Source organism: Globicephala melas, chromosome 7, assembly GCF_963455315.2.
Source record: "Globicephala melas chromosome 7, mGloMel1.2, whole genome shotgun sequence".
In the NCBI taxonomy this organism is placed as follows: Eukaryota; Metazoa; Chordata; class Mammalia; order Artiodactyla; family Delphinidae; genus Globicephala; species Globicephala melas.
Genome location: NC_083320.1, coordinates 18,347,451 through 18,361,742, shown reverse-complemented (window position 1 = coordinate 18,361,742; position 14,292 = coordinate 18,347,451).

The following is a 14,292-nucleotide window of genomic DNA, read 5'->3' as shown; positions in this document are numbered from 1 at the left end:
AAAGCCGGATCATGCCCCCAGGTGGCAGGGAAAGACCCTCACCTCAACTTCTAGGAGCCAAGATGGGGCATTTCTGTCTCTGAACCTCCCTGACTAGAGGTCATTTAATCCTCGCTGGATTTGGCCTGTTTATTTTGGTGAACGGGGCTGTTTACTTTCAGTTCGTATTTCTAGGGGTGCCTGCTCATTTTTCTTCCCTATTATGTACTCTTTGCAAGCACTTGGGTTTGAGTAAATATGTCTATAAAGATCCAGGGACTGGCTTATTCTCTGTCTGGTATTTTAATGGCCTTTAAACAGTGTCTGCTCAGGTAAGCGTTTTATAGATGAATCGAAAAGTTAGAGAATTCTGTTCTCAGTGGCTACTGACTCCTTCCAAGCTGACGGCTGGCCACCAGCAGCCTCTGAATCACGGCTTTTCATTAGTAATAAAGTATCAAAAGCCGACACCCATCTCTGGACAGAGAAACCGACCAACCCTGGGCAGCCAGATACGGGACCTGGGGACTCTGGTAGGTATTTCCACTCCAGGGCAGTGTTTAGGATAAGAAGACCTAGAGTGCTTTTTAAAGTGCAGATTTCACAAGCCCCACACTTGAAAATTCTTCTTCGGAAGATTTGCACGAAGGCCCAGGGGATGCGCATTTTTAACCGGCTGTAAATAATCCTATCTTTAGACCATTCTGAGAAACACTAGTCTAGATTCCCCAAACCACGAGTACCAATGGGTGGGCTGCCCTGGAGCTCAGTGCCCTGCTGTGGGGTGACACGGAGAGAAGCTAGGGAACTAGATTGGGCTGTTTGGAGCATTTCCTTTTTTTTTTTTTTTTTTTGGCCTCGCTGTGTAGCTTTCAGGACCTTAGTTCCCCAACCTCTCAGCAGTGAGAGTGCGGAGTCCTAACCACTGGATAGCCAGGGAATTCCCTGTCTGGAGTATTTCCATCACCGCTTAGCACACTGTTCTGCCAAAGTTAACCAAGAGGATGATGAGTATGTTCTGGTGAGCCCCTTGCTCAGGGTCTAATTTCTCAGCAACTTGAGGACAGGGACGAAGTCTTGTTCACCTTTTTATCCCCCGAGTCCCCGAGACAGTGCATGGCTCACAGCTTGGCGCTCTACACTGTCTGGGACATTCCCACAGGAGAATACGGGCCTAGAATGCAGCCCTGGTTATCTCAGGGTAGCCTGGGAGCCAGTTGTTGGGAACGGACGCGGCGGAGAGGTTGAGCGCCATGGTCACCCGCTGGCCGCCTCCTCCTGAGCTGAGGCCGGGTCTGTCAGAGGCTGAATGGACACCACCATCTCCTCCCCCTGCCTTGGCCCCTTTGCTCTGAACTGCAGGGTCCTGGTCTATCCCACAGGGCCCATTATGATATCATCAATGCAATTTGAAACAGTAAGGTCCTCACAGCACCCAAGGGTCAGTCTAGCCTACTGTGGCCAAGGGTCTAAATGATGACCCTTGACCTGGGGAAGGCTGTCCTGTATTCCAGGAGGCTACAGCAGTCTATTTCCCCTGCTCAGACTGTGAGCTCCAGTAGGCACAGCCCTCGTTGGCTTTGTTCATGCTGAGTCCTTAGTGTCTAGCACAGTGCCTGACATGTAGTAAGTGCTCAAAGATTCTTTTGGGTGCACGAGTACATGAATGAGAGGCTTGGCTGGCTCCAGCCATCCATTCATTTATTCATTTGACAAATATGTTTTGTGCACCTGTTGCAGGTCAGGCTCTTGTCGATCTGAATAAAACTCCTTTTCTGTCCCAAGGAGCTCCCAGCCTGGTGGTGGGATGCCAGAGACACATCCTTTGTGTAATGCTCCCTGACAAGGGCTCTATCCGAGGTCTAACGGAGATGGGGTTGCAGGGAGGAGCGCACGGTGGCAACGACAGGCTCTTAAGCCAGAGAAATGGTACGTGGTCTGGCAGGATTTCCCCGGCCTGGGTAGGTGAGCCCCATTGGCCCCAGGGCTCTGCCTGTGTGGACAACCAGGCTGCTTGTTTCTGCTACTACTGCAGCAGGGTGCATCTATAGAAGCAATCTATAGCACACCATTTACAGCCATAACGAAAACACAAAAATCAATCCCCAGCACTCACTCCCATCAACAAACGTGCTTGCAGAGCCTCGTGAGTGTGGCGCACAGCTTTAAGGTGCCACGGGAGATACAGGGATGAAAAAGTGAGGACTCTGACCCAGGGGACTTTGAATCTCCCTGGGGAGACAGGACACATGGAAATGAGACGATCAGTCACAGAGAGCGAAAGAGGGTGTGCCAAGTAGTGAATGCAGGTTCTGGAACTGCACTGCCCAATACGCCAGCCACCAGCCACCTGAGCAGCTTGAAATGTGGTTAGTCCGAATTGAGAGGTGCTGTACGTATAAAATAATGTATACATCAGATTATGACAAAATATTCATATATCTCAATTTTTGACCATTGCTTACATGTTGAAATAATAATATTTTGGATACATTGGGTTAACTATATTATTGATCTCACCTGTTTCTTTTACCGTTTTAAAAGGTGGCTACTAGAACATTTGAAATGACATATGTGGCTCCCGGTTACATTTCTGTTGGACAGCACTGGTCTAGGAGTTGAGGGGACCCAGCGAGGGCCCAATAGCCTGTGCTACTACAGTTGGGAAGAATTCTGAGGAAATGGAACAATTAGGAGAAAGCAACAGAATACTGAGGAAGGGTGTGGAAAGACATTTGAGAAGTTTGATCATGAAGGGGAGGGGAGATGGCAGCTCAAGGAGGCAACAGAGTCCCAGGAACCATGTACACATCACCGACCCAGCCCTTCCTCCCGTTCCTGACATCTTCCAAAAACATGGTGGTACCTCCAGTCACCCTCCCATGCAATGACTCTGGAGGAAGGCTCCTTCCTCTCAGTCCTGGACAATGGGGAGTTGGCCTATGAGCTGGGGTTAGATGCTAAGTATTGGCTGATTCGATCCCGGGGAAAGGGAAGTGGTGGGGGAAGGGAAGGGAGCTCAGGGACCCCCGTGCTGGTGGAGCTAGGAGTTCGGTCAGTGTTTGAAATGGGGAGGACTTCTCAGAGGAGCAGAGTGGGAGGGGGAAGTCAGCCCTGAAAGCCGGCCAGACAAATCATCCACTGTGGACACGTCTCATCAGGAGACATCAGGCAGCCTGGATCTGACGTTCCTGCCTCTGCCCTCCCACTCAGCCACACGGAGACGCCGTAAACACTCAGATACAAGGATTAACTCTGCATGTGGCGTCTGGGACACTGTGAACAACTCTCGGCAGCTGTGTTTTTGTCTGTGTTAAAATTGATCTTTCTAACCCCCAGCACCTAGGATGTGGGGCCTGGTACACAGCCAGTGTTCAATAAATATCGATGGATGGAGGAAGGAAGGAAGGAAGGAAGAGAGGGAGGGAGGGTGAACAAAATACAAATCTGTCACAGCCCAGAAGTAGATACTTGGAAGGGGCTACACTTGTTCTATGCTAGAGTTTTGGATGTGGGCAGCAAGAGGGGTCTCTCACAGGCCAGATCCCATAGTGTCCAGGTCAGAGGAGAACCGATGCCCAGCACACAGCTTTCCACCACCCAACCTCCCAGCCGCAGGGCCCTGGGCCCACAAGCTTTGAGAGACAGTGTATGTCCAGGCTGTAGCCTTCCTGGGTTAAAGCTCTGCTCCTAGTCTCGTATCCTATTAAGTACTTTTTAAAAGTCTCTTACGGCCTCTGTAAAAGGAAAGATGATGTGAAGAATTCCAGGAGGGTTGGATGAGCCTGTACCGGGCTGGGGGTGGCTGAGTTAGTTCCTGGACCAGCAAAGGAAGGACTCCCGAAGCACACCAGAAGCCTGCAGTTTTCCGATATGGCCACTGGAGGGCACTTCAACCATGTAATACCAGTTCTCCTCCACCTCTCTCGTCCTTGGAGAGCCCAGATTTCAACAAAAGTTTAAAAATCATCACAGTAATGATAGCTGTCCTGGTTGAATATCCAATAAGGGGCTAAACGCCTTAAACATATATCATCTCATTTAATATCCACTACAATTGTGAATTATTTTAGCTATTTAGGAAAAACTGAGGCTTAAAGGAGCCGAAGAATTTACTAAAAACCCCCTAGCTAAATACAATTTGGGAGTAAGAACCTGTACCCAAGGCCTTGGGCACCGACCATAAACAATGAATACACAAGAAGCTGAAAAGGAGACTGGATAGAAGCAGAGAGTCTGCTACACAAATATCGTTACTGAACAATTTACACATATATGAAATTGGAAGACCGCTTACAGATAATTTGTACGTTTCATACAGTAAGGCTTCTTTTCCCCCCTGAAATGATGTAATTAAATAAATGAAGTGTTTCACAATTCATGGTGTCTTAACTTGGAGGAAATAAAGTCATTGTAATACAAGGCAGGAAAAGATATTTTCGTTTAACACTTAAATAGCACTTACCATGTACCCAGAACTGTTCTCAGCACTTTATGTAAAGTAACTCAATCCTCGTAGCCACCCTCTGAGGGATGCACTATTATGATCCCCATTTACAGATGAGCAAATGGAGACTTGGAGAGGGAAGCAAACTGCTCAAGGTCACATGGCTGGTGTGAGGCAGACCTGGGATTAGGGGCCCAGGCAATCTGTGGAATTTGGGAAACCGGGCTTAAGCTGGCCCTTGAGAGGGAAGAGGGTAAGAGTTTCATAGGAAGAAGTGCACTGTGGAGATGAGGGTATTCCAGGCAGAGGGAATTAGCATGGGCAAAGGCTCTGAGGAGGTGGGAAAAGACGAGGTGAGGAATCAGGGTCGTGTCAGGCCTGGGCTATGGAATCCACATGGCAGAGACTTGAGCAGCCAGAGCTCCCTGGGGCCTCCTAGGGGTGGGGAAAAGAAGAGGGGAACAGCAGGAGTGCCCGGGATGGGGCTAGGTGGGGCGGTGCTCCAGTGCAGGGAAGAGCTGAGGCCACCCTGCCTCCACCCCGCCCCTCTCCAGGGACCGGCAGTTTGGGAAGTGCAGTGTGTGCTCAGGAAACAGTCAGATTGCATTACAGGGAAGATTAAAGGAGCTAAATTGGGCCTGGGGCTGGGGGAGGTGTGCGAGAAGGGAGCAGCAAAGGGCCAGTAGCCGGACGACCAGGAGAGGCTGCCGGGAGCTAGGGGTGGGGGCGGGGATCCCACATCGGGCAGGAAGCCCTCCTGACCCCAGTAAGGCTGGAATGTGGGGTCACCAAGCAAGGGCATCCTCACTTAGAGGGAGCTGGGGGACGGATGGGGGCAGAGACCCAGCAAACCCGGCTGGGGGTTGGGGGGCAGGGACCCTGGGGGAGGTGGAGACAGAACTGGAGGGGGAGGGGGAGGGGAAGAGGAGTGACCTGGAGAGGAGGGGAAGCTGTGGGCAGAGACTCAGCCGGAGCCCCGTCCGGAGAGGGTGTCTGGCACTCCAGACCCGTCCAGGCTGGGGAGTGGGGACACAGGCTGCCAGTCGGGTGTTGATGGGGAGCCCGTTGCACTACACTGAGAAGCCGCTGGAAGTGGCCTGGGGCCCTGGAGCACCCTCCTGCTGTCCCAGCTCCCCCTTCCCAATCCCCTCCCCCAGCCTGATTGGCAGCGCCGGCTGTGGCCCCTCCCAGCCCCCAGGGCAGGTGGTCAGTGGTCTATTCTGGTACCCAGGATGGCTGGGGAGCCTGGGGAAAGGCAGAGGGAGAGCCTGGCCCATCTTTTTGAGGCTGGATGGGGAGAGGGCAATGGGGGGGCTCTCTGGGACAGTTGGGGGGTAGAGTTCTGAGCACTGTGGGTGGGGAAACAAAAACTCCAGTGCTCTCAGTTTTCAACAAATTGTATCTCTCAGGACCTTTAAAATTGGGAAGAGGAGTGTATCTGGGATGTCTTTAGGCTCTGGGGCCTGGGAGCTGGGCAGTGGGAATCCCCAGCAGCTGACAGTAGACCCCAGAGTTTCTTTAGAACCTTGAGGCCACAGGACCAAGCCCAGCCCCCAGTCCCAGTCTTCCAGGCAGCCTCTCCAGGACAGAATTGTGGGTACTGTTGCCTAAGGCCTCCTCCCAGGCCTGTTGGGGGCAGTCTGGGGCCAGGGTGCCCTGAAGGGAGCCTCTCCAGCCTGAGGGGGAGCCCCAGTGCCTGACTGGCCTGAGGGTGGCACAGGGCAGAGTGGCCCCTATATTCCCCAGACAGGAAATCTTCAGTGCCCCCCAGCTCCTGTGGGATGAAGGCCAGAGTCCTCTGCTGCTGGTCCCTAACTCCCTAAAACCTGCCCTTTCCAAGCCCAGCCCCCTCTCTGGAGGGCAGTGGAGTTGGGGAGAGGAGCTGGGCAGAATGTCAGGAGGGATTTGTCCACTACTGGACAAAGGACTTTTCAGTGGAGATTCCCAGGTAAGGCCAAGTTAAAAGGGGAAGGACCTAGAGCTGAGCCTGCCAAGTCAGTCTATGGCAAGGACTTAGCGACCACGCAGAGAAATGAGCTGGGTTTCTAGGAGCCATGGACTAAGGCTCAAAACCAGACTTTGTTTTTACTTGCTGTGCCACCTTAGGGAACTTACCTAACCTCTCTGAGCCTAGTATCCATAACTGTAAAATGAGGTGAATAGTTACTTCCCAGTGTTGTGAAGATCAGAGATGCAGTGATTTTATATGGCAGGTGTCCAGAAGACCATGCCTAGTATACGGTAAGTGGTAGCTACGTTATTATCAGAGGCAGCACAGCCTGTGATAGAGAGATTTGGAGTCAGGCAGTCTTGGCTGTGAATCTTGGCCCCCTACGTGCTGTCCTAAAGCAAGGACTCAAGCTAGTTCCTGGACCTCTATGACCTCTATGAAACAGTTTCCTTATCGGTCCAAAGGGGATAAAATATTTTAGTAATGGCTGGCACCTACTGAACACTCACTGTGTGCCAGGCACTGTGCTAAGTGCTTTACGGACAATTTCTCATTTAATCTTCCTCAAATCCTATGCTGTTTTATCATTTTACAGATGAGGAAACCGAGGCTCAGAGGGGTGAAGCAACTCACCGAAGAGTGGTAGATCCTTGAACGCGGGCAGCAGCCCAGCAGCTGCTCCCCAAATTCCTCCCCTTGTCCCTACGTCCACAGAGTCAAATGGAACTTAGGCCATTGACTGTCTATCTGGACAGGTGTGAGAGGGAAGATGAGTGGGGCTATAAAAACACTGAGAGACCAAGAATGGGTGTCTTCTGGAACCCAAGACTCAACTTTCATTGTGTATTCGGATGATTCAGAGAATGAGCATTTGAGCCAGCAGTAAGAACAGCTCAGGGTGCTGTAATGGGCTGTGGTCTGGAGTGGCAGAGAAGACCCCCGGGTCTGAGTGGACTCCAAGCTGACTGTGACTCAGTTGGCTGGAGGAAGAGGCGGTTGAGCCTATAAGGCTATAGATAGCAACTGTGCATAGCGGCCCTGTGAGGTCATTGCCAGCCTGCTCAGCCCCTGTTTAAAGCACTCTACAGCCTCAGAGGATGTAGAAAACCTGGAAAGCACCCAAGACAGCAGGGATATGACCAAACTGGAGGGGCTGAAACCAAAAAAAGCCTATGAAGAAAGATGAAAGGAATGGGGATAAAGCAGGGAGAAGAGAGGGCTGAGTGATGGCACTAAGAAGCTGGCAGAGAATTCCAGGGAAGAAAGGAAGCTGCTTTTCTCTATCTGGGCTAAGGTCTAAGAAAGAAAGAAGGGGCTTACATTTCAGCAGAGGGATTAGAGTTAAGCCTTGAGTGACTCTCTAGGGTGTGAGTCTGTGGGTAGGTAGAGAAGCCCATGAAATCCCCTTCCACGGAGGATGGAGCAGGGCTCAGTGCCACCCTACACCTTCTCAGCTGCTCTCAGCTCACCCTGACACCTTCCCACTCCAATTCTCACACCCCTGCCCCTCTTCCACCCAGATATACCCTAGTCTGGTCAAAGAGAGTTTTCTCTTGTTCTTCTTGGGGGTTTCAGCTGAGGGGAGTGTGCGTGTTTGTGCTGGGGAGAGAGGGCTCCCCTGCCTCTTCAGGAAATGGCTCAGGACTGGGGGGATTTGGAGAAGTTCAAGGGTATCCTCCACAGATAGCTGGGGATCGTGGGGAGGTGGCTGGATGTGGTGGGGGGAGAGATGTGCGGGGACAACTGAGACTCCAAGAGCCCAGGAGGGGGTGGGGGGCTGCATCCATTTTGTTGGGCAGGACCAAACGCTCACACAGTCAGGATGGGAGCCAGGGGAGAGGGAGGAGGAGAGGCCGGGCAGTCAGGGGCAACCTGGGGGGAGGGAGAACGTGTGTCCATTTCTGCTGGCAGGTGTAGCCACGTCTCATCAACACATGGTGGGACTGGGTCTGTTCTGGGGATGCGCCAGTGTCTGGGTTTGGCTTGATGATGAGTCTATCTGAGCAAAAAGGCTTCAGAGAAGGCAGCCCAGGGAGGCAACTTTTCAGAAGAAAGGGTCTCTCTCATTCCTCTTTTGGGGGTCAGAATGGTGGGGGGGGGGGATGTCCAGGATATTTCATTTTAAGCAAGGAGAAACTGAAACCCAGAGAGGGGATGCAGCCAGTCCAAGGTCACTCAGCTTATCCAGGGCTGCCCAGGACTCCGGCCTCCTGACTCCCGGCCATCTGCTGCTCCCAATGCACCAGGATGCCTTCCTGGGGACCTTCCCTTCGTGCTAGCAAAGCCCCCTCCTCTGCCGTCTCCATCCTCCCCGCCTCAAACCTCTTACTGATTCAAATAACACCTGAAATTTACAGGATGCTCAGAGTCCAAAGAGCACTTTCATCTCCACCGTCTCGTTAGCTCCTCCCCTTGAGGCTCAGCTTCCCCCCACCTCCTTCTCCCCAGTCTGCAAGGCATCCTATTTGGTAGAATTTGGGAGCTGGGAGGAGGTGAGATTAGCCTCAGACTTCTCCTACTTTGGCAGAAAACCTGCAGCGCTCCATGTCTGTAAAAGGAGTGTGGGGCTGGAGAGTGTTGGAACCGGGCTGCGGAGCCTCCCCAGAGAAGGAGCTAGGTCAGGGGGGTGGGGTGCCGTGAAGGAAGGGGCCCAGGAGAGGGTCTGGGGTCGGGAGGTGGAGAAAATTGGGAGAGGGAGGCTAGGAGGCCTTAAGCCAATGAGATGTGGATGGTGGCAGATGAGAGGGGGTGGATTGCGGGCTGAGCGTGTGGCAGGGGGGTCAGTGCAGCGCGGGGGAGATGAGATTCAGGGAGAATCCTGACGCCACCCTTCCAGCTGGGCCCCCCAACTCAACCTCCCCCTGGTGATATCAGGAAGGAACAATTGCCTCTGGACATTCCTTCCCTTTTACAGTCACTCCAGGCTCCTCAGCCGCCTGTGGAGCTGAGAGGAAGATGGGGGTGGGGCGGGCAGCATGGAAGGGGACCGTCAGGGGGAGGAGCTCTGGGAACACTGAGGCAGGGAGGGTTCAGCCAGGGACCCCTCCATGTCCCACCCCCTGAGCCCAAAGACCCAGGATGTCAGAAGCTGTGAGGGCTCCGGAGATGACCCAGCCTGATCCCTTTTCACATCTAAGCATGACAGGGCCAGAGAGGAAACAGGAATTGCCCAGGTAGTTCAGATGGTTAGTTGGTGAACTTCCAGGATAAGCACCCACATCTTAGCCTCTGGCTGACCACCCCACCTCCACACCCCCTTGCCTGGGCCTCCTACCTCCCCACAAAGTGCTAAAGTTGAGGCAAGAGCCAGGTCTCAGAGTTCATACTTGCCACACTGTCCCCAAGGCTCTCACGTAATGGCTGTCTCCTGGCCCAGCCCATCTTGGGATGGAAGCATGAGGATGCTGGGAAACAGAAAGAGGAGGAGGATGGGCCCTGGACAAAGGGACAAAGGCAACCCTGGAGGTGGTCGGTCAGTGGAAGGAGGGTGCACCGTGGGGGGGCATCAGCACCCGTCTCACATCTGGGATCCTGGAGTAGACCGGGGTGGATGAGATACTCCCTGACAGGGCCAGGTGGAAAAGTTACTTCTGGTTCTCTCCTTTTTGACCTCTTTCAGTTTTTTCCTCGATCCAAATGCCCTGTGCTGGCCAAGTCAGTGTCCCCATCCCAGCGATCTATCCATAACAGCCACCTGCCCCCTATCCATGCCATCTATGGGGTCTGGGAGGTCCTTTGGGTAGCCAGAGCCCTTGTCTTCTAGGGAGCCCTCTGTGAGGTTCAGTGATCTGCCCAGGCCTCCACAGCCCTCTAGTCACTGAGCTTAGGGGAAGGCAAGGGAGAGCTTGGCAGTGTCACCCAGCAGAAAAGAGGCTGTGTGGCTGAAGTGGGGTGAACCCAAAGGAGAGGTGAGTGAGCTGAGGTTGGCAAGATGGGCAGGGCTAGTTCTGTGGGGCCTTGGAGGCTATGATGAGTTTGGGTTTTGCTGGTTCATTAGTTCAGGGAAGGGAGAGAAATTGGGAATGGTGAAACAGGCAAAGTCTCCAAAAGGCGTGAGCACTGCCCCCAAATATTTGAAGACTGGATCTCTGAAAGCGGTTTCTTCTTGCTCTGTTTGGCTCCCAGGGCGGAATAATAGGCATAGCAGAGACGTCTCCTGGGTTCAAATATAAGGAAATGTTTTCTAACAGCCAAGCTGTCCGCTATCCCATAACAGAGGCTTTTAGGTACCCAATACTCTTTGTGGAATGGAATGGGCTGCCTGGAGTTCCCAGGCAGTAGAGGGGTTCAAACTAGAGCAGTGCTTGCTGGAGTCACAGTAGAAACTAGTTAAGCCTTAACTGAGAAGTGGGGGTGTGGGATTGGTCAACCTCATGACCTATGAAGTTACCTCCAACCTTAAGTTTCCAAGATTCTCCAAGGTCAGAGTAATCTGGGAAGATTTCAAGCAAACAACAAGACTGCCTTCCTTCTGTAATTGATTTAACAAAATATATTGGTAACACCCATTGTACAAGGGACCGTACCATGTACACACATTTATAAATTGTCCCCTTTTCCCGGCAAACCCTGAATGAAATGGTTTGTCTTGGTGGACCTTCCCATTCCCAATATTATTTAGCTCAGGTGAGAGGTGTGCCCATAAAATAATGTGAGTGCTACTTTTTTTTTTTTAGACACCTTACCAAAATTTATATGTTCAAAAGTTTGTCCCAAGGATGTTCATATCAGCATTGTTTATAATAACAAAAGACTGGAAAAAATATAAATGTCTCTGAATAAAAAATTGGCCAATTGGCCAAATAAATTATGGTAAATCCATTCAGTGAAATACAAATGAGGAGGGACTTCCCTGGCGGTCCAGTGGTTAAGACTTCGCACTTCCACTGCAGGGGCCATGGGTTCCATCCCCGGTCAGGGAATTAAGATCCTGCATGCTATGCGGCATGGCCAAAAAAAAAAAAAAAGGAAAATAAATACAAATGAGGATATTAAGAATGACTCAATACCTCCCAATAAGGATAAAAGTAGGACAAGACAGCTCTCTTGGTGAATTCTACCAAACATTTCAGAATTAACACCAACCCTTCTCAAACTCTTCTAAACATTTGAAAAGGAAGGAATATTTCTTAACTCATTCTATGAGGTCAGCATTAGCCTGATACCAAAGCCAGACAAAGACATACAAGAAAATAAACTACAAATCTATATTCCTTATAAATATTGATGTTAAAATTCTCAACAGAATATTAGCAAACCAAATTCAACAGCATATTAAAAGGATTATACACATGATGACATGGGATTTTTTTCCTGGAATGCAGGGATGGTTCAACATATGACAACCAATCAGTATAATATACCACATTAATGGAATAAAGGGAAAACCCCTCATGATGAACTTCATTTACAATAGCAACAAAAAGAATAAAATACTTATAAATAAACATAACCAAGGAGACATAAGATTTGTACATTGAAAGCTACAAAATATTACTGAAATAAAGAAGACACAAAAAAATTGAAAGGCATCCAGTATTCACTGATTGGAAGACTTAATATTGTTAAGCTGTTAATAATACGCAAAGTGATCTGCAGATTCAATGCAATCCCTATCAAAACCCCACCAATGTTTTTTGAAGAAATAGAAAAATTCCTTCTATCTAAAACTCATATGGAATCTCAAGGGACCCTACATAGCCAAAACATCTTGAAAAAGAACAAAGTTGGAGGATTCACACTTCCTGATTCCAAAACTTACTACAAAGCTAGAGTAATCAAAACAGTGTGGTACTGGTGTGAGGACAGATATGTAGGTCAATGGAATAGAATAGAGAGCCCAGAAAAAAACTTCACATATATGGCTAAATTGTTTTCAACAAGGGGAAAAGGACAGCCTTTTCCACAAATGGTGTTGGGAAAACTAGATATTCACATGCAAAAGAATGAAGTTGGACCCTTACCTTATACTATATATGAAAATTAATTCATAATGGATCAAAGACATAAAACTATAAAGCTCTTAGAAGAAAACACAGCGGATGACATTCTTCACATTGGATTTGGCAGTGATTTCTTGGATATGGCACCAAAAGCACAGGCAATAAAGAACTGGAGTTCATCAAAATTTAAAACTTTTGTGCATCAAAGGATACTATCAAGAGAGTGAAAAGGCAACCCACAGAATAGGACCTCTTGAATTATGTGCCAAGTACATTACCCATCCAGATAAATTATCATTATTTTTAGGAAGTCCAGTTCTAAGCAGTCCTCAGGGGAGTCTAAACTCTTACTCCAGTGGTGCTCCCTGCCTGGTTCAGAACATGGTTTGGAATATGCTCCTCTTTCACCTGCCTTCCAAGCCTCAGAGTGTTGTTTCGCTGCCCTCCATGCTAGCAGATCCTCAGGGGTGGAACCGAATTTTGGAAGCAGCTCCAAGTGGTTCAGAGCCAAGTCTGGTAAATGTTGATTTTGACTAGAGAATAGATGGCGTAATTTATTTATTTGTTTTCTGCCTCATTTCACTAAGGAAGCAAGGCCTTGGGCTGGTCCGAAGGGCAATTTCTTTTTGTGGTCTGGAGACTATTCACAGAGAGGAGTCCCAAATATGTTCTGTCCTCCCTAGTGTTGTGGAAATGGTTGCACGGTCTCCTATAGTCTATTAGCCAGGATTGTTTTGGTTACAAGTGACAGTAGCCAATACCAAGTGTCTCAAGGAAAAATAAAGGAAAAGTTTATTGGCCCCAAAGCCAGGAAGGACACTGGGGAAGCTCACAATATTGAGGGCAGAACTGCAGAACCAGGGCCCCAGGGGATGGAATTTAGGACTTCTAGCCCTGCATTCTCCTCCTCTCTAGGTGTCTCTGTTTCTCCTGGCATGCTGACCTCTCTTTCTTCCTATGTCAGAAAGAACTCCCCGGTAGGCAGGAAACATGGTTACCACAGGTTCCAGTTTAGTAATTCCAGTTCCATCTATAAATTCCAGGGTAGGTCTCTGATTGGCCCCGCTCAGGTCCAGGCCTGCCCCTTGAGCCAATCACTGCAGTCAGAGGGATGCAGTTATAAGACTGACTGGGAGCTGAGTCACCTGTCCACTCATGGCGGGTGTGTGTGTGTGTGTGTGTGTGTGTGTGTGTCTGTGTGTCTGTGTAGCAAAATAAGGGGATGGGAAAGAAAGCTTGCAGTCTACTTTGAACTAAAACAAGGACAGTGCTGCCTGGGATGTGCTAAGGATTCATATGATCTCCAAAATTCTCCAGGAGCCTACAGTCTAGTTTGGGAGACGAGACACAAAAATAACCAGAATACAGCAGCTTGCACCGACTCGAAGGCTGGATAAGAATACCTGGAACTCCCCACCCACCTCATAAGCTCGTCTCTAGGATAAAAATTAGAAACTGAATGTGAAAGGGCTTTGCAAATACAGCAGCAACAAAGCCCTTTGCAGTTCACCTGGCACATTCACACCCACTCTGGGGTCAGACTGCCTCAGCCTCCTGAGCTATAAAACGGGACTGGTACTACTTCCTACCTCATAGGGTTGTCAGAGAATTGGGGATCATGGGTGGGGAGTGCTTAGCAGAGTGGCACACAATGGGTGCTCAGAATACATAAGGTGTTATTATCTGCATATGGTCACCTGAGCCTCTTCAAAGCCCTAGACAGTAGACACAGCCAGGCTGACCATTCCCACTTTATAGTTGAGGACACAGAGAAGTGAAGGACCTGCCTGCTTGTAATTACATCTGCTGGTAATGGCAGAGCTAGGGTAAGACCAGTCCTCTATTTTCAAGCTTTGCCTTCCAAAAGGGTCAGGCCTGAAAGAGGCCTGTAGAGTGCCAGGTGGAGGTACAGAGAGACAGCCAGCATTCATGGAGAAATAGGGATGTCCTTAGGGGTCAGCCAGTGCCTTGTA